Source organism: Artemia sp. Qi Xiang Cuo, chromosome 6, assembly GCF_049724085.1.
Source record: "Artemia sp. Qi Xiang Cuo chromosome 6, ASM4972408v1, whole genome shotgun sequence".
Taxonomy (NCBI): Eukaryota; Metazoa; Arthropoda; class Branchiopoda; order Anostraca; family Artemiidae; genus Artemia; species Artemia sp. Qi Xiang Cuo.
In genome coordinates, this window is record NC_142799.1 from 76350596 (window position 1) to 76376578 (window position 25983).

General features: G+C 32.8%; 1 protein-coding gene across 1 annotated transcript in view; it reads left to right on the forward strand.

Moving 5' to 3' along the window:
• The first annotated feature begins 523 nt into the window (after positions 1-523).
• LOC148951604 (uncharacterized) overlaps positions 524-25983 on the forward strand; it is a 35636-nt gene continuing 10176 nt past the window's right edge. The window contains exon 1 of the mRNA XM_089091212.1: positions 524-638. The gene's annotated coding sequence lies outside the window, so the exon portion shown is untranslated. The remainder of the gene's footprint in view (positions 639-25983) is intronic.

A 25983-nucleotide genomic window follows, 5' to 3' on the forward strand; every position in this document is an offset into this window, starting at 1 on the left:
GAAAATCCTAGCCACAATATACTTTTTGATGAATCCGCCCTTATTAGCAATGACCTAGGCATAAAGCAGGTAGTCCGAGAATCAATTGAAATCAGACTTAAGATTAATAATAATATTTACTTATATAGAGACTTGGTGGAATATACACTAAATGCTCTATACACAAATTTAATAAAAAATGATCTTAAAAAATATTTTAAAAAACAAATAGACATTAACACTGAACTGGTCACAAAAAGACCTTTAAGGTTAGCTGCCAAAATGGCGGCATTAGCAATAATAACGTGTTTTTAAATTATTTTTCTTTCATCTCAGTGAATCGCCTTATTTTACCATACTTTTTATCAGTCCTGGTTGAACTTCGCTGAAGTAAGGATGCTAGGACTGCTGTGAAAAATTTTTAATTTTCGGTTTTATTGGTCGCATGTTGTTGTGAATCTTTTTTCTTTCATATATTTTTGTCTTGCTGAGGACGGCCCTTGGACATAGGGCCGAAATATTCATTCAAATTATCTCCACTGTCTTGCAGAAAGATTTCCCTATTGTTCTTCGTACTTTTGTTGTTTGTTATATTTGTACTTTTAAGTAAAATATCAAAACAGCAAAAAAATTGAAAAACCTAGTATCAGTTGAGAGCTGTAAGTGTCAGCAGTTTTTTTTAAGGATAGTTTTTATTTTCAGAGCTATAGGGTAAGCAATTTTAGGTCAGGGAGATAAACCCGAAGATGGGAGCCAGGAGATAACTTCATCCTGGTCAAATCCATGCTAACTTCATTGTAATCATTAGTAGGAATGTCAATAAAAACGTCATTTGAATGAGATAATGGCTCTGTACTTTGATTTTGATTCAAAAGTGGAGATTTGGAGCTAATGGAGCCATTTAATGATGATTTTGCTTGCGCAGCTAAATTAGTAGCAGATGAAGCTGTTTTCTTTGTCTTAAAAAAAAAAATACAATATAAGCGACTAATAGGAAGACACATACTTTGAAAAGAGAAAAGTGTTACAGAAATAGTGAAAGAGAGAGAGAGAGAGAGAGAGAAAGAGTATGCATTGGAGAAGTTATTAGTCAACTAGTTGGAAAAGGAAAGTTTTGCTGGGGCAACATTTATTGTCAACTAGTTGGCAAATTTAAGTGTTGCCGGGGAGAAGTTATTAGTCAACTAGTTGGAAAATGAAAGTTTTGCTGGGGAGAAGTTATTAGTCAACTAGTTGGAAAATGAAATTTTTGCTGGGGAGAAGTTATTAGTCAACTAGTTGGCAAATTTATGTCTATTTTTTTTTTCAAAATTTAGGAAATGTATTTACATATCTTTAAAACCTTATAAATTAGGTTTGAGCAAATTTATGAAGAGGAAAAAATTATAGCTGTGCTTCATTTAAGCAGATGAGCTATATTGCAAGGTTTCACTTTTATAACACACATATTTTAAAAGGTCATCAAAGGTCAGGACCCTCTAGAGGGAGAAGGGGTGGAGGTAGGTACTTCAAAATACCTTACTGGGACATAATTTAGCCCATAGACCCATCCCTGAAAGTTTCATTTATCTAACATAACCCCTTTCCAAAATAGTCAAAAGTAGCTAAAGCAGAATTTTGCCAAAAAATTAATAACAAATTCTAAAAATGAGACAAAAATATTCCTTCAGTAAAGGAAAAAAGACAGATCAATGAAGGAACATACACAATTTATATACATTAAATACAAGATATAAATGAACAAAACTTCAAATATGCATCTGTTCCCTTTAACAGACAGGAGGAATAACCCTCCAAGCTTTGACGAATTCAAAAAATCTCTGGCTTCAAAGCCCAATATATAACTCAAATTACATCTCCCATTAAGAGGGAGACAGGGAGAGAGACAGAAGTTGTAACTGAATAGTAACAATAGTGATAATTAAATTTGAAAAAAAAACCTATATTATTAACGTATTTTATGCTATTCACAATAAATTCTAACTATTATTAGTCAACTAGTTGGAAAATGAATTGTTTTCTGGGGCAATGTTTCTTTCCAGCTAGGTGGCAAAATTAAGTTTTGCTGGGGAGAAGTTATTAGTCAGGTATTTGGCAAAATTAAATTTTTCTGGGGCAAAGTTATTAGTCAACTAGTTGGAAAAGGAAAGTTTTGCTGGGGAGAAGTTATTAGTCAACTAGTTGGCAAATTTATGTTTTTTTTTTCAAAAATTTAGGAAATGTATTTACATATCTTTAAAACCTTATAAATTATGTTTGAGCAAAATTATGAAGATGAAAAAATTAGTGTTGTACTTCATTTAATCAGATAATCTATTTTGCAAGGTTTCACTTTTGTAACACACAGATTTTAAAGGTCATCAAAGGTCAGGACCCTCTAGAGGGAGAAGGGGTGGAGGTAGGTACTTCAAAATACCTTCCCAGGACATACTCTATCTAATAGACCCATCCCTGAAAGTTTCATTTTTCTAACATAACCCCTTTCCAAGATAGTCAAAAGTAGCTAAAGTGGAATTTTACCAAAAAATTAAAAATGAGACAAAAATATTCCTTCAGTAAAGGAACAAAGACAGATCAATGAAAGAACATGCACAATTTATGTCCATTAAATTCAAGATAGAAATGAACAAAACTTCAAATATGCATCCGTTTTCTTTAACAGACAGGAGGAATAAACCTCCAAGCTTTGACAAATTCAATCTGACTTTTGGCACCAGGTATTATAAGACTAATTATCCTGGGAATTAATAAAAAAAAAATCTCTGGCTTCAAAGCCCAACATATAACTCAAATTACATCTCCCATTAAGAGGGAGACAGGGAGAGAGACAGAAGTTGTAACTGAATAGTAACAGTAGTGATAATTAAAAAAACCCTTTATTATTAACATATTTTATGCTATTCAGAATAAATTATAACTATTATTATTCAACTAGTTGGAAAATAAATTGTTTTCTGGGGCAATATTTCTTTCCAGCTAGATGGCAAAATTAAGTTTTGCTGGAAAGAAGTTATTAGTCAGCTAGTTGGCAAAATTAAATTTTGCTGGGGAGAAGTTATTAGTCAACTAGTTGGAAAAGGAAAGTTTTGACATACTTGAATCTCATCTGTGCTGTAAACCAATTTTACAAGGAGGAAATGGAAATGCAACCACTGAGAACAAACAAAATAAATAATGTGTTGCTATAAGAAGTCGACAATGTTCTCAAGTCACCAAACGTAAATATTTAATTCTACCACATTATATAGTTTTATATTGCTAAGAATTACAGCAATAAACTGTAAAATATAATTTTATTCTTGTAAAAATTTAATATCACTTATAAATTCACTTTTCACAATCATATTTCTATCAACATCTTTTGAAGAAATACTTCTAGGTGAGGGCAAATCCATGCTAACTTCATTGTAATCATTATTAGGAATGTCAATAAAAACGTCATTTGAATGAGATAATGGTTTTGTACTTTGATTTTGATTCAAAAGTGGAGATTTTGAGCTAATGGAGCCATTTAATGATGATTTTGCTCGCACAGCTAAATTAGTAGCAGATGAAGCTGTTTTCTTTGCCTAAAAAAAAAAAAAAAAAATACAATATAAGCGACTAATAGGAAGACACATACTTTGAAAAGAGAAAAGTGTTACAGAAATAGTGAAAGAGAGAGAAAGAGTATGCATGGGAGAAGTTATTAGTCAACTAGTTGGAAAAGGAAAGTTTTGCTGGGGCAACATTTATTGTCAACTAGCTGGAAAAATTAAGATTTTTCTGGGGAGAAGTTATTAGTCAACTAGTTTGAAAATGAAAGTTTTGCTGGGGAGAAGTTATTAGTCAACTAGTTGGAAGAGGAAAGCTTTGCTGGGGCAACATTTATTGTTAACTAGGCTAGTTGGAAAATTTAAGTGCTGCTGGGGAGAAGTTATTAGTCAACTAGTTGGAAAATGAAAGTTTTGCTGGGGAGAAGTTATTAGTCAACTAGTTGGCAAATTTAGATTTTTCCTATACAGATGGGTTAAATTTCCCAACTAGATGACTAAAATGTTTTTAATTATAAGGAGATTGGATAGTACCATTCTATATAAGCTTATAAATTAATTTTTTCCAATAGTCAAAGGGTGGAGTCCCCTTTCCAAGATAGTCAAAAGCAGCTAAAGTAGAATTTTACCTACCAACTCTCTAAAATGAAAACTCAAATTGTGTTAACCACTTCAAGCATTTCAACACTTACTTAGTGTATGTGTAGGCTATATCATTGGTAAAGGTAGAATAAGTAATTAAACCTTACTCCCATACCCTCCTTTAATGTGAAAATGTATAGGCCAACTGCCTGGTTAAATTTTCAATTTACCACATAATTTAGTAAGGATGAAAGTGAAGAGGTCTATAGCCCTTCATGCCATTTTTATTGCTTTTTAATAATGCAATAATTGCTTTTGGGGCAAAATGTATTTTGAGCCCTTAAAGGAGCATATTCTTAAAGGGGATAAACTCTATTCTTAAAGTCTTTCTAGGCTATTTATAGAGGCTGAATAATAGAAATAATTGTACATAGGCTAGTTAATAAAAAAGTAAAATTATTTCAGATAAAAAAAAAGTAGCAACATATTTTAGCAGGGAAATAGTGTTCCTTTCAGTCTGAAAGCATTGAGTCTATGTCTATGCTACTTCATTGATGCTTTTTAATAATATAATAATTGCTTTTGGGGCAAAGTGCATCTTGAGCCTTTAAGGGAGCATATTCTTAAAGGGGATAAACTCTAGGCTAGGCTATTCCTAAAGTCTTTGTTGGGTATTTTTAGAGGAATAAAAGAAATAATCATGCTTAGTCTATAAAAAAAAGAAAATTACTATAGATAAAAAATTAACAACAGAACTTAACAGAGGCATAGTATTTCTCTCAGTTTTAACTAATAATCTGAAAGACTTAAAAAAGTTGCCATTTGTTTAGTTCATTAGATCTGACTTGCTTGATAAGTAGATTTTTTCTATTTAAAGTTTTCCTTATTCTAGAAATTGGACTATTTTGTAAACTTATGCAGCTATAAGTTTGTCAAAGTCTTAAGTCATCTTAGATTTAGAAACTGATGAACATATTAACACTAATTACTTAATCTTGACATTTCAAAGTTTCCATACCTAGAAGTTCAGTTTTGTGTACAATCTTGGCATTCTCAAAATAAAAAATTAATTCATTTATGCCAGTATCAAAAGTACAAAGGTTCTTTCTGTGGCTGTTCTCAACCAAGTAAAATTTTTAATTGCACAGTCCTTTAAAATCAGTTTCTTTACCCCTGCTGATTCTAAATTTTCTGAAAGCTCAAATACTATTGATCTACCCTTAGAACTTAGCCCTTAACTGGTTGGATGTTTTTTGGTTATGTAACTGACCCACCACTAAACAATTGTAAATAAAAAAAAAAATTCAGATAGGAACTTGTAATTTGATTTTTGAACTTGGCAGTGGCTGCTTGGACTGTTTTGTTTTGCTGTCTTTACTTATAAGCAAACTCACAGGCTTCTTCTGCTGCCTTACAAGAGGAACATTATTTTTGTCAAACAAGGTCTGGGGCTACTATATATCTGAAGAACAAATTTGACAGGACAGTGTCTACCTTCTCCTTTTTATAGTTTCTTCCTGGGTGACATTTTTTTCAATGTTCTTTCAACCTTAAAAATTAGGATCTCTGTTGCAACCTTCACCCAATGCATCTTCTTTGGTTTCAAGTGCTCTATGACTTCATCCTCTCTTAGTTTCTGATGACTACTCATTTGGACTTTCTAAAAAGTAACAAATAAAATGGAAAGGCAAAGAAGGTGAAAACATTAACTTTCTTGGTAGCAAATACTTATAGACTGGTAGGAATGCTATGCTTCCTTGTAAAAAGGTAAAAAAAAACCATCAGTTTCTGTATATAAGAAAACATAGATTATGGGATTTGTGCAACCATAATTTCCCTATCAAATGTTAGCCATTCAGACCCCCTAGCAACTGTTTATCAAAATATTTGACCCTGGTAGTTTTTGGTCCTTTTGTTACATTAGTGGTTAGGTGAGGTAAAAACTACCCCAAACTCCCTGACCTCTTTTTGGATGGATGCAGGAATTTGACTGACCCACAATGATTCTTTGTTGGGTGTTTGAAGATTACGTAGAACCACAATGGCATAGCCCAAGGGTTATTGGGAAAGTATAAAAATTAAAGTACATAGGGTGATTTTATAGCCAAGCAGTTAAAGGTAAATCTTCCATAAAATTTCAGAAGGATGATTCCTGTAACTGAAACTCTTATAAGTGATAAATATACTAATACACCTTGTTGGCTGTAATATACTAATATACTTGGCCATAATGCATAGTATACTAATACACCACACCAAAACGCCTAGTTGGCTGCTTGCAACCTGCAGGTTGCCATCCTATGGTTTAAATGAAGCACAATGAAAGTATTTTCAGCATCTTTTACTAAAGTAATTAGACATATCCTTCCATCAATTATCACCCCACCTTCCCATTTGATTAATAGGTCATGTCTAATAGGAGTATTTCCCCAACGTTTTAAATTGGTGCATGTGATAGGTCTCATCAAAGGAGGTGACTGTGAGGATTCTCGGAACTACAGGCCAATCTTTGTTTTGTCAGTGTTCTCCAAGATATTTGAAAGGCCAATACTCAAATGTCTGGTGAGATTTATTGAAGTAAATTTTTTTTTACATCAGCATCAGTTTGGGTTTTTCACAAAGTATTCTACAGAACATTCTTGTAATAGACTTCTTCAGTTTATACAACGATCTTTAGATTCTAGTCTCATTCCTGCAGCTATTTTTCTTCATGTAAAGAAAGGTTTTGACAGCCTTACAGACAAGATCCTCATTGGTAAACTTTCTCATCATGGTGTGCATGGGTAAGCAGTGTCTTGGTTCTCTTCATACCTCAGTGACAGATCTATCATCATGGAAGATTCAGACAAACAAAGTCCAATTGAATATGGATTACCCAAGGTTCTATTCTTGGGCCAACCCTCTTCCTCATCTACATGAACGACCTCTACCAACTTTTTAACGCCCCAATGTTTGCTGTGGATTGTGTCATAAATTTTACTCTCAGACTAAGTCAGCATTCACATCTGATAGGTGAGAAGAATTGGTAGCATTTTTAGATGACACTACTCTAGGTTCTAGGTTCTGCAGTTGGTAGATGACACTACTCTAGGTTCTGCAGTTCTGGATGAAACATCTCTTATTCTAAAGCTGTAAGCAATGACTGAGAAGATACTTAATTGGTTTGACTTAAATCAACTAGCTTTAAATGTAAAAAAGTTGTATCTTCTTGTTTTTTTCTCATACAGGTGTGGGCTGCCATACAATTACTGAGCTTTGTACACCAAGAGGTTCCATAAGTCACCCCTTGGATTGATATGTGCAATTCCTGGGAGTTCTTTTGGTTGAAAATCTATTGTTTAAGTGGCATGTTCAAGTAATAAGAGTGAAAATTTCCTGTGGACTTTAAATCATCTGAAAACTAAAGCATTCATTTCCTTTTCCTATCCTCCATCTTTTATATTTCTCTATCATTTTACACTTATATATGTTACCGCTTGTCTGTGTGGATGTATACATTTCCTTCTTTACTTGCTCCTGTTCACCATCTTCATGGGAAAGCATCAAGAGTTCTCCAGTTGACTACACACACCCCTGCTGATCTCCTTAAGATTAAAGATATTCATGTTACATCTCTATCTTCAACAGAAGTTGTATCTGAGGATTTGAAGAGCAATGCTGCTGGTTTTGTTGACCAAGTTACCTCAGAGGCGGCTGAACTAAACATGGTTATGAATAAAGACAAATGCTCAGTCATAACATTTTCTTTTCTTCAGAAAACTCAACCATCTTTCAAACCTCCTATTGCTTCTGAGCTAATAAGTCATAAATAACTTTACCTGGTGTGGTGGTGATTTCTTCTGACCTCTCATGGTGAGAGAATACAAAGACAATTGTAAAAAAAAGCTAATGGCGTAATCCAAATGCTAAAAACACTGTAAAAATTTTGAGTTCCTGAGGACAAGCTGAAACTAATATTTTGCAGTTCCATCCCGCCGTTAGTTGAATATGCTTGTCTGGTTTGGCACTTTGCCCTTACCCAGGATGAAACTGATAAAATAGAGTGAGTTCAGAAGGGATCACTGCAAATCGTTTATGGTGGTTTCCCTCTAACTTACTCCTTTTACCTCAAAGAATTTAATCTTGAATCCTTTTCTTCCTGCCAAGAAAAATTATACCAAAGTTTTGGATTCTCCCTCCTCCAACATCCCATCTACCAATTTTTCCGTCCCCCACCTTGTGGCCCTCTCAGATCTTGCCCCCCCCCCCCCTGGGAAGGGGCGGAGAAGGTTCCAAAACAGAAACCAGTCCAATTTAAAACAAAGCCCTGCAGTAAAAGCTTTTTGCCAAGCTTTGTGAAATATTACAATGATCTCTAGTGTTTTTATTCTTTAGTTTATTTTATCCTGATGAAGTTTTATCTGACAATTTTATTCTCAATCTCAAGTGTTTTTATGCTTTAGTTTATTTATCCTAATGAAGTTTTATCAGACAACTTTATTTTGCTATTCATGACTAAGAGACATCATATTTGGGCTTTGCCCACGAGAGCTATGTCTTGTTTTTGAATTAAATGAATTAGAATTCATTGGCATATCAATACCTCCATGGAAATCTCCCATGTTGTATTTCTGAACTACTTAAACTAGTAGGGAAAGTAAATTTGTACACAGTTCAAAACTGGGAGGATGTGATGATTCCAGCTACTCCCTTGGTTTGTTCAGACATTGGGTCTGGCCGTGACTGTGTGGCGTGCTCGGAACTTGGTTCCTGCTGAGATCCTGCAGTCACAAACACTTGGCTCCTTTAAGAGACAAATATAAAGTTTCTTATTAAGGGTAAATATTAAATAAATTTTTGTTGTTTTATGGGTTGTTGTTTTTTTAATTAAAAATCAAGTAGTTGTGGGCATTAAGCCATGGCTAATTGTAGAAAAAGCCAAGACAGATAGTCTGAGTGAGTGAGAGGCAAATCTGGTATAAGCGCTTTTTAGGATTTATGAAAATGATGTTATTTCATTTGTTTATAGATAAGTCTATCTAACATCTGTCCATTTGTCATTCCTAAGGCAGAATTAAGATAGATAGTCATAGAACTAAGGGATGAAAGATTAGATGGATTTTGGGTTGATGCATGATGGACAATGGACCACTGGACTTGTATGCAAAATCCGGGACTGAATTTGCTTTGACTCACAGGCAAACAAGTGAAATCTAAGCCAAGTGAAACTTAAAAAGTTTTTTCCACAAAAGATATTTTTCAAAGAAAAGTAAGTAGCCACATTAAACCAAGGATGAGCAAAAATAAAGTCAAATAATTTTTCAAGCATTAAATACTATAAATTACCATCAATAAACAAAAGAAAATCAAAACAAAGGGAAGTTACAGTAAACAACCAAGTAAAACTAAAAATAAGCAGAAAGTCAAGCTCAATCAAGCAGGAACTACTACAAGGAAGAGTATGGCTAACACCTCCTGTGCCTTCTAAAGAGCACAGCATAATTTGCATTGTAATAAAAAAAAAATCCTGATTTCAAGCTATTCGTTTTCTCATAACATTAAAAAAAAGAAAGAAAATTATAACCAATATTACTGAAAAAGATAAATAAATATGGATTGACAGTTTAATATATATTGATATTCATTCCTGATGGTGTTAATAATTTTGGATTCATTAAAGTTAAAAAAGAGAAAATGTTTAAATCTTATTTGTTTTCAGTAATGAGCAAATTATGTTTTGTATAGTCCTATCCCTCTTTGTGATAGTTTCTGGTTCTTTTTTTTTAGCTTGATTAGGCTATTTATTGTAATTCCTGTTCATTTTGGAGGTTTCATCTATTTTTTAATCGTTATTTATTGTAGTATTATCCTTGAAAAAATTTTTGAATTGATTTCTGCTCATCTTTTGTTTAGTGTGGCTATTTAATTTTCTTTGAACAACTTCTTTTGTGGAATTTTTTTTGTTTGTTTAATTTATGTTCATTTTTAATTGACATTGTCTTTTTCATTGGTTAAGAAAAGAACGTTTTAAATCTTTTTGGGTTTTCTCTATAAGAATTCTGATTTCAGCATTCAATTCGAATATTGGACAAAATTTTCAACAATTTTGAATATTACCTGTACTATAATTCTTTGGGTTTATAGGCACAGGGAAATACATTCAAATTTATGAGTTGAAAACCTGCATGATCTTTTGGGTTCTACAGGGTTGACATATGCTAACCCCTGTCATGTTATCACTTCGAGTATAAGCAAATATTAATTAACCATCCTCCTCTACATAATCTGAAAGTTTCAGTTTAATTCCTTAATCTTTCATAAGGTACTGCATATACACCCTTTTGACCACCTTGGATGCACTATGTGCATTTTTATTTAGTTCGATTTGCCACTCAAAATGCCCTAAAAATTTTAAATTAATAGTGTTTTACATTATTGGTGAAATGCTGCAAGTATTGCAAAAAAAAAAAAAAAAAAAAAAAAAAAAAAAAAAAAATGGGGGCAGTCATCCAGCCAGAAGCATTTTCTGAGCTGGTCATTCGTTTTCTCATAACATTAAAAAAAAGAAAGAAAATTATAAACAATATTAATTAAAAAGATAAATAAATATGGATTGACAGTTGATATTAATAAATAAATATATATTGATATTAATTCCTGATGGTGTTAATAATTTTGGATTCATTAAAGTTAAAAAAGAGAAAATGTTTAAAATATTATTTGTTTTCAGTAATGAGCAAATTATTTTTTGTATGGTCCTATCCCTCTTTGTGATAGTTTCTGCTTCTTTTTTTTAGCTTGATTTGGTTATTTATTGTAATTCCTGTTCATTTTGGAGGTTTCAGCTATTTTTTAATTGTGATTTATGGTAGTATTATCCTTGAAAAAATTTTTGAATTGATTTCTGCTCATCTTTTGTTTAGTGTGGCTATTTACTTTTCTTTGAACAACTTCTTTTGTGGAATTTTTATTTTATTTAATTTATGTTCATTTTTAATTGACATTGTCTTTTTCATTGGTTAAGAAAAGAACGTTTTAAATCTTTTTGGGTTTTCTCTATAAGAATTCTGATTTCAGCATTCAATTCGAATATTGGACAAAATTTTCAACAATTCTGAATATTACCTGTACTATAATTCTTTGGGGTTATAGGCACAGGGAAATACATTCAAATTTATGAGTTGAAAACCTGCATGATCTTTTGAGTTCTACAGGGTTGACATATGCTAACCCCTGTCATGTTACCACTTCGAGTATAAGCAAATATTAATTAACCCTCCTCCTCTACATAATCTGAAAGTTTCAGTTTAATTCCTTAATCTTTCATAAGGTACTGCATATACACCCTTTTGACCACCTTGGATGCACTATGTGCATTTTGATTTAGTTCGATTTGCCACTCAACATGCCCTAACAATTTTAAATTAATAGGGTTTTACATTATTTGTGAAATGCTGCAAGTATTGCAAAAAAAAAAAAAAAAATGGGGGCAGTCATCCATCCCGAAGAATTTTATGAGCTGGTCATTAAGGTTCCTGCTGGATTTCCATTGAGTAAAATATCTGGACACTGTTTGCTTCGAAAATAAGTAGAGGAGGGACTTCGTTCTCAATCACATTAACACTAGCACACATTTTGGTCAACTGGCCTCTTTCTGCTGACTTTACTTCCCTGCTGGCTTCTGGCATTTCTGTGCAATGATTTTACTTGGCTTGTGGACAGTCGTCAGACTAGATTCGTTTATATTCCAGATTTCTTGTTGTTAGAACTTGTGTTTATCTAGGACTTGCTCCAAATTGTCAAATTAGCTCATACAGTATGATGGTTGAAAGCAGTCGCCTGTCCTAAGCTTGTACCCGCTGGCGTTCTTCCTGATAGAGTTTTATGCCAAGCCATAGGACCACTGTACCAATCCTTGCCTGAAGTTCCTTTACCGTCTCAACTAGCCTAGGTTTGTATTTCCAGTTATTTTGTACTTTTATACCCTTTGTAATGGCATATGTGTATGCAAGCTCACTCGCTTCTAGGGAAGGACAGCCAAAATGCATATTGGCTGTCATTTTCAAATAAGTTTCTAGTCCCTTTTCTTGTTCCTGTGCAAATATTGATCTTGTTTTGTAACCAGGAGTAAAGAAACTCAGATCATGACTTTGTGGAGGAATATTTTAGCTTCTCAACTTTTTTCAAGTTGTCTTGCAGTATTCCTCTTGGGACAGCCATGGCACTTGCAGAGATTCTAACTGTCTTTTTGTCAACTAAGACATAGAATCTGATGCTTTCATAACTTCTGGATCCCATCCTTGTTTTTTTCTTTTCTCCTCTGTTTTACTTCTAACCATTTTGTTGTAAATGAAATTTACCTTGAAAAAATATAATTTCAGTTCACCTACTGATCTCATAGGGTCAAATAATGCCAGAATTAATCAAGTTTTGGGTTTTAAGTTTACCTTCAACCTTAAAATAGACAGTTTACTCAGCTTTTATAAGCAGAGCCCACGCTTCGACACCTTGGTTCAGGTTGTCAAACCTACCCCAGACATTATTGGTAAACTGATTGAGCCATGCTAATTATGGGCTGGTCTCCTCTATGCTTGGTTGTTCCTAAAATATCACAGAAAAGCTCTTTAGCAAATCTAAGTTCATATAATATCTTGATTTAGTTAACATCCCCAAATAGATACGAAGTCACAGTTGGAGCTGCAGTTGCAAGTAGTCACATTCGCAAGCAGTAGCAGTAGCTTAAATAGTGGCTGTAGCAGTAGCATAATTAGTAGTTGTAGTAGTAATAACAGTAGCATTAATAATAATTGTAGTAGTCCTGAAAGGTTTAATTTAATATCCTCAGCCATTTCTGATATAGCGCTTATACCCTCTTTTTTACAACTTCCAGGAATATAGTGTACTTTGAATTGGTTTAACATACTCTAAACAAAATACATAGAAAATCTTTTCACTTTTTTGACTTTAATAAATGAAAAATTATTCAGATTTTAAGGACTTAATATTATACTAAAAATCCATGGTCATTTTTTCAGTTAAGTGGAAATTATGTTCAGGTCTTGAGTTTTTGCTTGTTTTGAGTTTGACTCAGTCATCGGTTCTGATTTCTGTTCGTTTTGGGCTTAATTTATTTATTGACGGTGATGGTAGTTTCACGCTTGGAAGATTAGTTGATTTCATTTCTGCTCAGTTTTGGTTTAATGGAACTCTTTTTTTTCTTTAAAAAACTTGTTTGTTGAAAAAGTTTGTAAGTTAATTTCTGTTGGCTTTATTAACATCCCCTTTTCCATGGAAACAAAACAAATTTTTATATCATTAATTGTTTTTTTTTCCATAAGAATTCATAGTTTGCCTTGCTATTGTCGGAGAAACTTTTTTAACAGTTTTTAATCCTATCACAAATAGTATTGTACCTCCTCAAATAGTATTTGGCAACCTGGATACACTTACACTTTTTTGATTTATTTAAATAGTACGAGCAAAAGTAGTTATAGTAGTAGTCCTGAAAGTTTTGAGGTGTCTTATTGGCATCCATACACATAGTGCATTTTGATTTATTTTTTAAGCAATATATAGTTTTAAAGCAAAATAGGCAAATTGCATAAATAGGTATCGGGGTTAATTTACCCAATATCCCTAGAGACATAGTTACTGGACCATTCTATTATGCTGAACGAAGTGGCTGTCTAAAAATTTTGACTGCATGTGTTTGGAAAATGAATGGGCTTGGGGAGATGGCTGCTTGCCCTCAAATCACTTTCGAATATTAAAAAGGGCGCCAGAACTTTTAATTTCCTATCGAATCTCCTCCTTTAAAGGTTTCAATGATATAGCTAGCTATTTTAGAGTGACGCAGCCTATGATATTATTTATATGCTCTTTTGGAAACCTGCATACATATAATTTTTTTGTTTAATAGAAATTACTTCCCTAAGCGTTCTCTAAAAGCATCATCTTAATATCCTTAGCGTCATTAGTTACAGTAACTGTAGTAGTAGTATTAGTAGTGTATACAAAATGCCCTCCGGCTAGTTCAAAATCCGCCACAGCTTACCCTTATAGGTCTTACCTAATAATGTAAGCTGCTCTTGAGATATTGCTTTGTCACCTATTTTGAGAATCTACACACTCATAGTTCGTTATGATTTAGTTCACCTTCCGACTAAATATTCCTTCAAAGTTTCACCCTAATACCCTTCGCTTGCGTAGTAAAACAGTTGTTGTAGTAGTTGTAGCATTAGTAGCAGTATGTGCATATCCCCTTTGGTTTCTTCAACATCCCTTTCAACACCCAATGAAAGTTTCTACTTAATACCATCAAATGCTCCTCAAGCATTGCTGATGCGTCCTCTTGACAACCTGTGTGGGCATGGTGTGTTCCAATTTAGTTCAATACAGTTTCAATTTTTTTTTTGCCTTAATACCCTTAGCTTTAGTAGCAGTGCCAGAAGAAGTAGTAGCAGTAGAATTAATAGTTTTAGCCTGAGCTTTAGTGGCAGTAGTAGGGGTAGAGGTAGTAATAATGGTAGTAGTATAAGTTGAAGAAGTAGTAATAGGATGCAAATGTTGTCTTTTGGCTGTTTCAGTATCCCCCATAACAAGCCTTGTAAGTCTCAACTTCACTCATCAATCTGTTCCTGAGATATTGCTGATACGCCCTTATGACAACCTGAATACAGATGGCATGTACGGATTAAGTTAACTCCCCCCCCCCTGAAACAAAATAAAATCACCTTACAACCAGGCTTGGTTATAATGGTAGTTACAGCAGTAGTGTTTGTATTAATAGTAGTAGTATTAATACGTAATACCGTTAGGACTAGTAGCAGCAGCAGTATTAATGTATTTCCTTTTGGTCAGTTGAACCTTCCTCTCATCAAGTCCTGAAAGTTTTAACTTAATACAATTAGCCGTTGCTAATATATTTCTGAGTACCGGGAGCCCGGCGCGTTTGCTGCCAGATACTCGGCACGTGGCAGGCTTCTATATATGGATTCGTACTATCTCTTGTCGTTCAAACGCAGACCATTTGAGCATTTTCTTGATGTCGGGACGACGAAATAGACCTTAAATTAGGAGTGGTGCCTTTTAAAAATTACAGCTTTTTTTATTGGACGTTTAACTTTTGCCTCTGCTTGTCGTTTGTCATTATGAAAGACATATCGCCGAACCTTTGTTTCTCTTAATTGTTCAGGTGGTGGGACAAAAACTTTTTTTTCTTCGAACGATTAATCTAGTGCAGATTTTTTATTTTCATAGGTATGGTAGACATTGATGACCTCATCCAAGTCAAAATCCAAAACCCAATCACTATTGTTATCATTTTCAATTTGTTTTGTTCGTTTTACCTCGGCTTGTCTTTTGTCATTATGAAATACTTATCGTCAAACCTTTGTTTTTTTTAACATAGGTATAGTAGGCATTGATGACCTTATCCAAGTCAAAATCCCAAACCCAATCATCATCTCTATCATTTTCAATTTTGACACGTTTTTGATTCTTGTTGTCCAGGTTGATTTTCACCCGTTGTGAATTTAATTTCTTCACGCCGTTCTCTCGGTCTTATCATGTTTGTTAGTTCGGGTGTTGGTCAAAAGATCAATATATGTAATAACTGCAAATTTTCGTTTTTTGGGCCTTCCTACAGACAATGCTGTTGGATAAATAACTGATTACGTTGGAAACTCAGCTATCTTATTTATAATAAGAATGACATCATATAACGTCATATAAGGAAACTTATTTTAGTAAATGACGTCATTGGAATATAAGGGAATTTTTATTTTATTACAGTTCGTAATTTGCAAAAAAAAAAAAAAAAATTAAGGCTCTTAACGAATTTTCTCAAACTTCCGACCGATCTAGATCGTTTTTTTTTTCAGGTGAAATATCCGAGGATGCCAATTTTCCCGAAAAAAATATGGAGCCGTTTTCGAAAAATAGAATATAAATTATTGCTCGTTTATAAAGATAGTATATGTCCTTTTGAAAACCTGTATATACATATACTTTTTGAAATTTTCACCTTAATGCTAGTAGAGATGCCTTATTGACTCCCACCCCTCACCCCTGCTGCCACCTACAACTTTTTTACATAGTTTAATGGGGACAGTGTCAATGACCTCTTTCTCCAAGGTCTCTTTCTCCAGGTGTGTTTTTGGCCAAGTGCCCGCTAGGGAAGAATGTTATGATCTAGGAAAGAATATTTGTTGTTTTTGGCCAAGTGCCTGGGAAGAATGTTATGATCCAGGAAAGAGTATTTGTTGTTGTTGTTTTTGGCCAAGTGCCGGCTAGGGAAGTGCCGTTCTGGCTAAGTGGACGCGCGCTGGGCTGAGAATCTGAGAAGTCGGGTTCGATCCCTGATTTAGTCAGTTTCTTAGTTTGGGCCGCGGGTCAGTGGTTTGACCCTGTAAGCTTCTCCAGAGTCAACCCAGCTCTAAATGGGTACCTGGACAAATCTGGGGAAGGTAAAACAGGAAGGGTTTGCGAAAGCATAGGTTGGATGGCCCCCAGCCCCCCATTGCACTTCCTGGCTGAAGGGCCACGAAACGGAGATCAGCACCGCCGGTTTGGACCTTAAGGGTCTAGTGCCGCATCCTTTACCTTTTACCTTTAGGGAAGAATGTTATGATGTCAGGAAAGAGTATTTGTTGTTGTAAGCTCGATGCAAATGTTATGATCCAGGAAAGAGTTTGTTGTTTATGGCACGCTAGGGGAGAATGTTATGATCCAGAAATAGTATTTGTTGTTGTTGCTCGAGGCAAATGTTATGAGTTTCCAGGAAACCGTTAGATCACGTGTTTCCTTCTCAGCCAATCAGAGGGCATGCTTACATAACAATTCGCCCTTGAGATTTCGTATATAACGGACATGCAATGTAATTAAATTATCAGAAAGTATTTTGACACAATGGATAAATTTGATGAATTAGAAGCCATGTCAACTTCAATTTTCAATGTAAGTTCATTTTTTATTTTCAAATAAAATTATTTTCCTTCGTCACCCTCCAGTATATTCAGGTAAATCCCCCCCTCCCACTATAGTACAAACATCACTATACAATCTTTATACTCGATAGAAAACGTAAAATATATTCTTTTTACCCTCAAAACCTAACCCCCCCCCCATTGTTTTTTACAACCAAATTCTCGCAAATAGAAATAATTATCCTTTCGAAAAATTTATCTTTTCCATATTGTAATCTTTTCTCTAACTGAGACTTCCGTCACTGTTGTTATTAACCGTTCTGTTTTGACATAATGCTCTACGCGAGGTTAAAATTAGCTGTCACCCCTTTTCCCTCTGTGTTTACGAACGCGGCACCCAAAGTCAAAAGGAACTGTTTCACTGTCAAAATTAAAACACTTTGAGACAATTGTAATAACTAGGCGCAGACGTAATGCGCTATTTTGGAGAAGTGAAACAGATTATTTTCAAGCTTTCTTTCGATAAAGTTTCTTTTATATTACCGGGAGGGAAGCGTGAATCCAGGATTTTTGCTGGGGAGGGGGTTAGCACTTTTAATAGTGACAAAATAGAAATGAAAGATTGTTTTTACCGTAATTGTTTTCATCTTCAGTGTCTAACCATTTCTCTTTGATATTTTAGTGATTTTAGCTATAGCATTTGAATAAAAGGTAGTAAGATATATTCTTTATTGATATGCCTTTCGCTTGAATATATCGCAAGATTAACTCAATGAGAGGGTGGACCTAGGGAAGGATTAATTTTCCTAAATTTCGGGGAGGGGGGGCGTGAATCCAGGATTTTTGTTGGGGAGAGGGTTAGCACTTTTAATAGTGACAAAATAGAAATGAAAAGATAATTGTTTCTTACTTCAGTGTCTAACCATTTCTCTTCGAAATTTAGCGATTTTAGCTATAGCATTTGAATAAAAAGGCAGTAAAATATATTTTTTATTGATATGCCTTTCGCTTGAATATATCGCAAGATTAACTCAATGAGAGGGATGGCTTAATTTTCCTAAATTTAGGGGAGGGGGGCGTGTATCCAGGATTTTTGTTGGGGAGGGGGTTAACGCCTTTAATGGTGACAAAATAGAAATGAAAAGATAATTGTGTCTTACTTCAGTTTCTAACCATTTCTCTTCGAAATTTAGCGATTTTAGCTATAGCATTTGAATAAAAAGGCAGTAAGATATATTCTTTATTGATATGCCTTTCGCTTGAATATATCGCAAGATTAACTCAATGAGACGGTAGGTTAATTTTCCTACATTTAGGGGGAGAGAGTCAATTTGAATCCAGGATTTTTGTTGGGGAGGGGGTTAACGCTTTTATTAGTGACAAAATAGAAAATGAAAAGATAATTTTTTTTATCATAATTGTTTTCTACTTCGTTGTGCGAACCATTTCTCTTTGATATTTTAGCGATTTTAACTATAGCATTTGAATAAAAGGCAGTTAGATATATTCTTTATTGATCTGCCTTGCGCTTGAATAAAAAACTGATCTTTCGTATAATAATGCTTTGAGTTATTTCTGAGAAAATTTGAATTTATTATAATCAAACTATGATTTTCAGAGTTTAGGTTGCTTTCGACAAAGATTTCTCTTTACATACGGCAAATTTCCACAAGGTGATTGATCCATGACCCTTCTAAATGTGATAGATGCTACTACACCCAGCTTCAATCTCTTTTTACGTATTCAAACTGAATGTTCGTATAACAATGCTTTGAGTTATTCCTCAGAAAATTGACCCCTCCAAATATTTACTCAGAGGAGCGGGTGCTGAAATGTAAAACGTTACTTATTTGCCAATCATTTTCACAGTTTTCAACCTGGGGTCTTTGAACACACTCCCTCCTTCTCAGTTTACTCTATGAAAGTGATCCGAATACGCTAGATGTTCAGAAACATTACAAATTTATTTTATTTAAGCACTTTTTTTCGGATGAAATAATGTTTTGTGTGACTAACACATAATGTATTAGAATCATATATGCCTCAACTGTCATTATTTTTAATGCATCTTTATTACTCCTAGACAATCAACGACGTGAAATTCATTGCTATAAATGGAACATCAGATACAATATGTATAAGTACGGGAAAAACAGATGGAGTCCAACGCTAAATTTTATAAATCGAAATGGCTTTTACACAAAAAACCATACGACCACATAATGAAAATGGCTATGAAATAAAACACGTACAAGAGGAAAATCAGGAAATATGCAGTTTTTTCGGTGTGCAAGCTGTTTATGTTAAGGGAAACGTGCCAACTGATAAACTCTTACTAGAAAAATGTGATAAAAACATAGTATTATTCAATTTAGAAGACTTCAAATGTGAGAAATGCCCGCATTCAGTCCATGACCCAGAAGATGAAATTAGATATTTCGCTCAATGGATACCGGAAAAGATACCTCACATGGAAAAATGCATTATATATCCACAGTCCTGAACTTGGTCCACCTCATATAAAATGTATTAAGCTTCTTTTTTTTTTTAAACATGTCATTATTTTTTTTTCAAATGTTTTTAAGTATTTTTAGTAATTAAATGTATTAAGACTGAACCGTTTTATTATTTAGAATATTACAACCCCGTGAAAACTATGATTTAAGATTCAACATGTCACGGACCACACTTTCAACCTCAGCACGATGGAGAACCCTAGATAGTCACCCCTAAAAAGTTAAGTTAACCCTAAAAGGTTAAAGAATTTCTCTGAAATTACACTTTCAGATCCAACAGGTCAGGGAACAAACTTTCAGGTTCAGCATGTAGCAGAACCCTAAATGCTCATTCCCTAAAAAAGGTAAGTTAACCCTAAACTCTTAAAGAATTTCTCTGAAATCTCACTTTCAGGTTCAGCATGTAGGAGAACCCTAAATGCTCATCCCTAAAAAAGGTAAGTTAACCCTAAACGCTTAAAGAATTTCTCTGAAATCACACTTTCAGGTTAGGTTAGGTAGGACCCCGACCCCCACTATCCCCAACCCTGAAGTAACCCCCCCGCCCCAAGGGTCCCCCCGGCCCCCAAAGACCCTCCCGACCCCGCAATACTTTTCAAAAGGCGTTATTATATCTTTTCAGTACAAGTTTTTTTCTTAATATCCTTCTTAAACCAATTTTACAAATTCTAAATTTGTCCTTAGTAGATAGAAAAAGCTATATCATAGCTGTGAATATTTTCTCGAAAGATAAGCAGTTCTATTTCAATTTTAAATTTTTCTCAATGAAGTGAAGAAAAGTTCAAGTTCTCTTCTGAATTTTCTCAATGAAAAAGAAATTAGTTTTTATTCAATTCTATTTTTCCAAATAATATAAAAATTTTCCACTTTAGTTCAGATTTTTCTCAAAGGGATGAAAAATTTAAAATACTGTTCCAAATTTTCTCAACGATGTCAAGAAAAGTTCAAGTTCTCTTCTGAACTTTACCAAAGAACACACTTCAATTCTAATTTCTTCAGAGAAAACAAAAATCTTCCACTTCAGTTCTTTATTTCACAAAGACATAAAGAAATTTAAAGTTCAATTCTAATTTTTCGGTGGAAGATAGAAAAAGTAACCCCCAACCCGAAGGAACCCCCGGTCCCCAAAGGCCCCAGGCCCCCCGGTCCCCACAATGCCCACCAAAGGACACCGAACCCAAAGGCCCCCAAAGCCCCCCCCCCCCCCGACACACCCAAAATACCAACAAAAAAAAATTTCTCTTAGAAATAATATTTTTCGTCAGTGATAATACTTTTTCTGTTCGAACTAACATGTTTTCTACCAAAGATACCAAATATTTTCGTAGATGTATCATTTTTTTTATTTTGATAACAACTTTTCTATCAGAAGTAGCAAGTTTTGCTTAACACTAACAAACATTTTCATCAAAGTAATGGTATTATACCCTTAATATTAACATAATTTTACTGAACAAACAAACATTTCTCTTAGAAATAATATTTTTCATCACTAATAACACTTTTCTGTTCGAACTAGCAAGTTTTATACAAAATATACCAAATATTTTCATAGAAGTAACATTTTTTGATTTTGATAACAACTTTTCTGTCAGAAGTAGCAAGTTTTGCTTAACACTAACAAACATTCTCATCAAAGTAATAATATTTTACCTTAATACTAACATACTTTTACTGAACAAACAAAAATTTCTCTTAGAAATAATATTTTTCGTCAGTGATAAAACTTTTTCTGTTCGAACTAACATGTTTTCTACCAAAGATACCAAATATTTTCGTAGACGTACCATTTTTTTGTTTGTGATAACAACTTTTCTGTCAGAAGTAGCAAGTTTTGCTTAACACTAACAAACATTCTCATCAAAGTAATGATATTTTACCATAATACTAACATACTTTTACTGAACACACAAAAATTTCTCTTAAAAATAATATTTTTCGTCAGTGATAACACTTTTTCTCTTAGAAGTAGCAAATTTTCTACCAAAGATACCAAGTATTTTCGTAGAAGTAACATTTTTTGATTGTGATAACAACTTTTCTATCAGAAGTAGCAATTTTTGCTGAGCTCTAACAAACATTCTCATAAAAGTAATGATATTTTACCTTCATACTAATATACTTTTACTGAACACACACAAATCTTTCTTAGAAATAATATTTTTCGTCAATGATAACACTTTTTCTGTTCGAACTAGCAAGTTTTCTACCAAAGATACCAAATTTTTTCTTAGAAGTAACATTTTTTTATTGTGATAACAACTTTTCTGTCAGAAGTAGCAAGTTTTGCTTAACACTAACAAACATTCTCATCAATGTAATGATATTTTACCTTAATACTAACATACTTTTACTGAACACACAGAAATTTCTCTTAAAAGTAATATTTTTCATCACTAATAACACTTTTTCTGTTAGAAATAGCAAATTTTCTAGCAAAGATAGCAATTATTTTCATAGAAGTAACATTTTTTTATTATGATAACAACTTTTCTGTCAGAAGTAGCAAGTTTTGCTTAACACTAACAAACATTCTCATCAAAGTAATGATATTTTACCTTAATACTAACATACTTTTACTGAACACACAGAAATTTCTCTTAGAAATAATATTTTTCGTCAGTGATAACGCTTTTTCAGTTCGAACTAACATGTTTTCTACCAAAGATACCAAATATTTTCATTGAAGTAACATTTTTTTATTGTGATAACAACTTTTCTGTCAGGAGTAGCAAGTTTTTTCTTAACACTAACAAACATTCTCATCAAAGTAACAACATTTTACCTTAATACTAACATACTTTTACTGAACACTCACAAATTTCTCTTAGAAATAATATTTTTCGTCAGTGATAACACTTTTTCAGTTCAAACTAGCGAGTTTTCTAGCAAAGATACCAAATATTTTCATAGACGTACCATTTTTGATTGTGATAACAACTTTTCTATCAGAAGTAGCAAGTTTTGCTTATCACTAACAAACATTCTCATCAAAGTAATGATATTTTATCTTAATACTAACATACTTTTACTGAAAACACACAAATTTCTCTTAGAAATAATATTTTTCATCACTGATAACACTTTTTCTGTTCGAAATAGCAAGTTTTCTACCAAAGATACCAAATATTTTCATAGAAGTACCATTTTTGATTGTAATAACAACTTTTCTGTCAGAAGTAGCAAGTTTTGCTTAACACTAACAAACATTCTCATCAAAGTAACAACATTTTACCCTTAATACTAACATACTTTTACTGAACACACACAAATTTCTCTTAGAAATAATATTTTTCATCAGTGATAACACTTTTCTGTTCGAACTAGAAAGTTTTCTACCAAAGATACCAAATATTTTCATAGAAGTAAAATTTTTTTATTATGATAACAACTTTTCTGTCAGAAGTAGCAAGTTTTGCTTAACACTAACAAACATTCTCATCAAAGAAACAACATATTACCCGTAATACTAACATACTTTTACTTAACACACAGAAATTTCTCTTAGAAATAATATTTTTCATCAGTTATAACACTTTTCTGTTCGAAATAGCAAGTTTTCTACCAAGGGTACCGAATATTTTCATAGAAGTAACATTTTTTGATTGTGATAGCAACTTTTCTGTCAGAAGTAGCAAGTTTTGCTTAACACTAACAAACATTCTCATCAATGTAATGATATTTTACCTTAATACTAACATACTTTTACTGAACACACACAAATTTCTCTTAGAAATAATATTTTTCGTCAGTGATAACATGTTTTTCTGTTCGAACTAGCAAGTTTTCTACCAAAGATACAGATTTTGTTCTTAGAAGTAATATTTTTTGATTGTGATAACAACTTTTCTGTCAAAAGTTACAAGTTCTGTACAACACAAACAGTCCTTCTCATCATAGTAACAACATTTTACTCTAATACTAGCAAACTTTTACTGAACAGACAAAAATTTCTTTTAGAAATAATATTTTTCGTCTGTGATAACACTTTTTCAGTTCAAACTAGCAAGTTTTCTAGCAAAGATACCAAATATTTTCATAGAAGTAACATTTTTGATTGTAATAGCAACTTTTCTGTCAGAAGTAGCAAGTTTTTTTCTTAACACTAACAAACATTCTAATCAATGTAATGATATTTTACCTTAATACTAACATACTTTTACTGACCACACAGAAATTTCTCTTAGAAATTTTATTTTTCGTCAGTGATAACACTTTTTCTGTTCGAACTAGCAAATTTTCTAGCAAAGATACCAAATTTTTTCGTAGAAGTAACATTTTTGATTGTAATAGCAACTTTTCTGTCAGAAGTAGCAAGTTTTTTTCTTAACACTAACAAACCTTCTCATCAAAGTAATGATATTTTACCTTAATACTAACATACTTTTACAGAAAACGCACACAAAGTTCTCTTAGAAATAGTATTTTTCATTTTTATTTCTAAATCTATTTTCATACATGTCTGGGTTGGTTTTTGGTTAGGTTAGGTTAGGTTGGCTAAGTTAGGTTAGGTTATTTAAGTTAAGTTAGTTAGTAAACATTTCTCCATGTTTAAGTTAGGTTAGGTTAGGTTAACTTATCATGAGCGCTCATGATAAGTTAACCTAACCTAACTTTTCATGGAGAAATGTTTACTAGCTAACCTAACTTAGCTAACCTACCCTAGCCTAACTTAGCTAACCTAACCTAACCATACACCAACCCAGACATGTATGCAAATAGATTCAGACATAAAAATGAAAAATATTATTTCTAAGAGAACTTTGTCTGCGTGTTCTGTAAAAGTATTTTAGTATTAAGGTAAAATGTCATTACTTTGATGAGAATGTTTGTTAGTCTTAAGCAAAAACTTGCTACTTCTGACAGAAAAGTTGCTATTACAATCAAAAATGTTACTTCTATGAAATAATTTGGTATCTTTGCTAGAAAAATTGCTAGTTCGAACAGAAAAAGTGTTATCACTGACGAAAAATAAAATTTCTAAGAGAAATTTCTGTGTGTTCAGTAAAAGTATGTTAGTATTAAGGTAAAATATCATTACATTGATGAGAATGTTTGTTAGTGTTAAGAAAAAAACTTGCTACTTCTGACAGAAAAGTTGATATTACAATCAAAAATGTTACTTCTATGAAAATATTTGGTATCTTTGCTAGAAAACTTGCTAGTTCGAACAGAAAGTGTTATCACTGACGAAAAATATTATTTCTATAATAAATTTTTTTTTGTTCAGTAAAATTTTGCTATTATTAAGTTAAAATTCTTTTAGTATGATGAGAAGGATTGATTGTGTTGTGTAAAACTTCCAACTTCTGACAGAAAAGCTGTTATCACATTCAAAACACAAAACTGCTATGAACAAAATCTGTATCTTTGGTAGAAAACTTTCTAGTTCGAACAGAAAAAGTGTTATCACTGACGAAAAATATTATTTCTAAGAGAAATTTGTGTGTGTTCAGTAAAAGTATGTTAGTATTAGGGTAAAATATCATTACATTGATGAGAATGTTTGTTAGTGTTAAGCAAAACTAGCTACTTCTGACAGAAAACTTGTTATCACAATCAAAAAATGTTACTTCTATGAAAATATTTGGTACCCTTGGTAGAAAACTTGCTAGTTCGAACAGAAAAGTGTTATCACTGATGAAAAATATTATTTTTAAGAGAAATTTGTGTGTTTTCATTAAAATTATTTTAGTAATAAGTGTAAAATGTAGTTACTTTGATGAGAATGTTTGTTAGTGTTAAGCAAAACTTGCTACTTCTGACAGAAAAGTTGTTATCATAATAAAAAAATGTTACTTATATGAAAATATTTGGTATCTTTGGTAGAAAACTTGCTAGTTCGAACAGAAAAGTGTTATTAGTGATGAAAAATATTATTTCTGAGAGAAATTTCTGTGTGTTCAGTAAAAGTATGTTAGTATTAAGGGTAAAATGTTGTTTCTTTGATGAGAATGTTTGTTTGTGTTAAGCAAAACTTGCTACTTCTGACAGAAAAGTTGTTATCATAATCAAAAATGGTACGTCTATGAAAATATTTGGTATCTTTGCTAGAAAACTTGCTAGTTCGAACAGAAAAAGGGTTATTAGTGACGAAAAATATTATTTCTAAGAGAAATTTGTGTGTGTTCAGTAAAAGTATGTTAGTATTAAGGTAAAATATCGTTACTTTGATGAGAATGTTTGTTAGTGTTAAGCAAAACTTGCTACTTCTGACAGAAAAGTTGTTATCACAATCAAAAATTGTTCGTCTATGAAAATATTTGGTATCTTTGCTAGAAAACTTGCTAGTTCGAACAGAAAAAGTGTTATCAGTGACGAAAAATATTATTTCTAAGAGAAATTTCTGTGTGTTCAGTAAAAGTATGTTAGTATTAGGGTAAAATGTTGTTACTTTGATGAGAATGTTTGTTAGTGTTAAGCAAAAACTTGCTACTTCTGACAGAAAAGTTGTTATCACAATCAAAA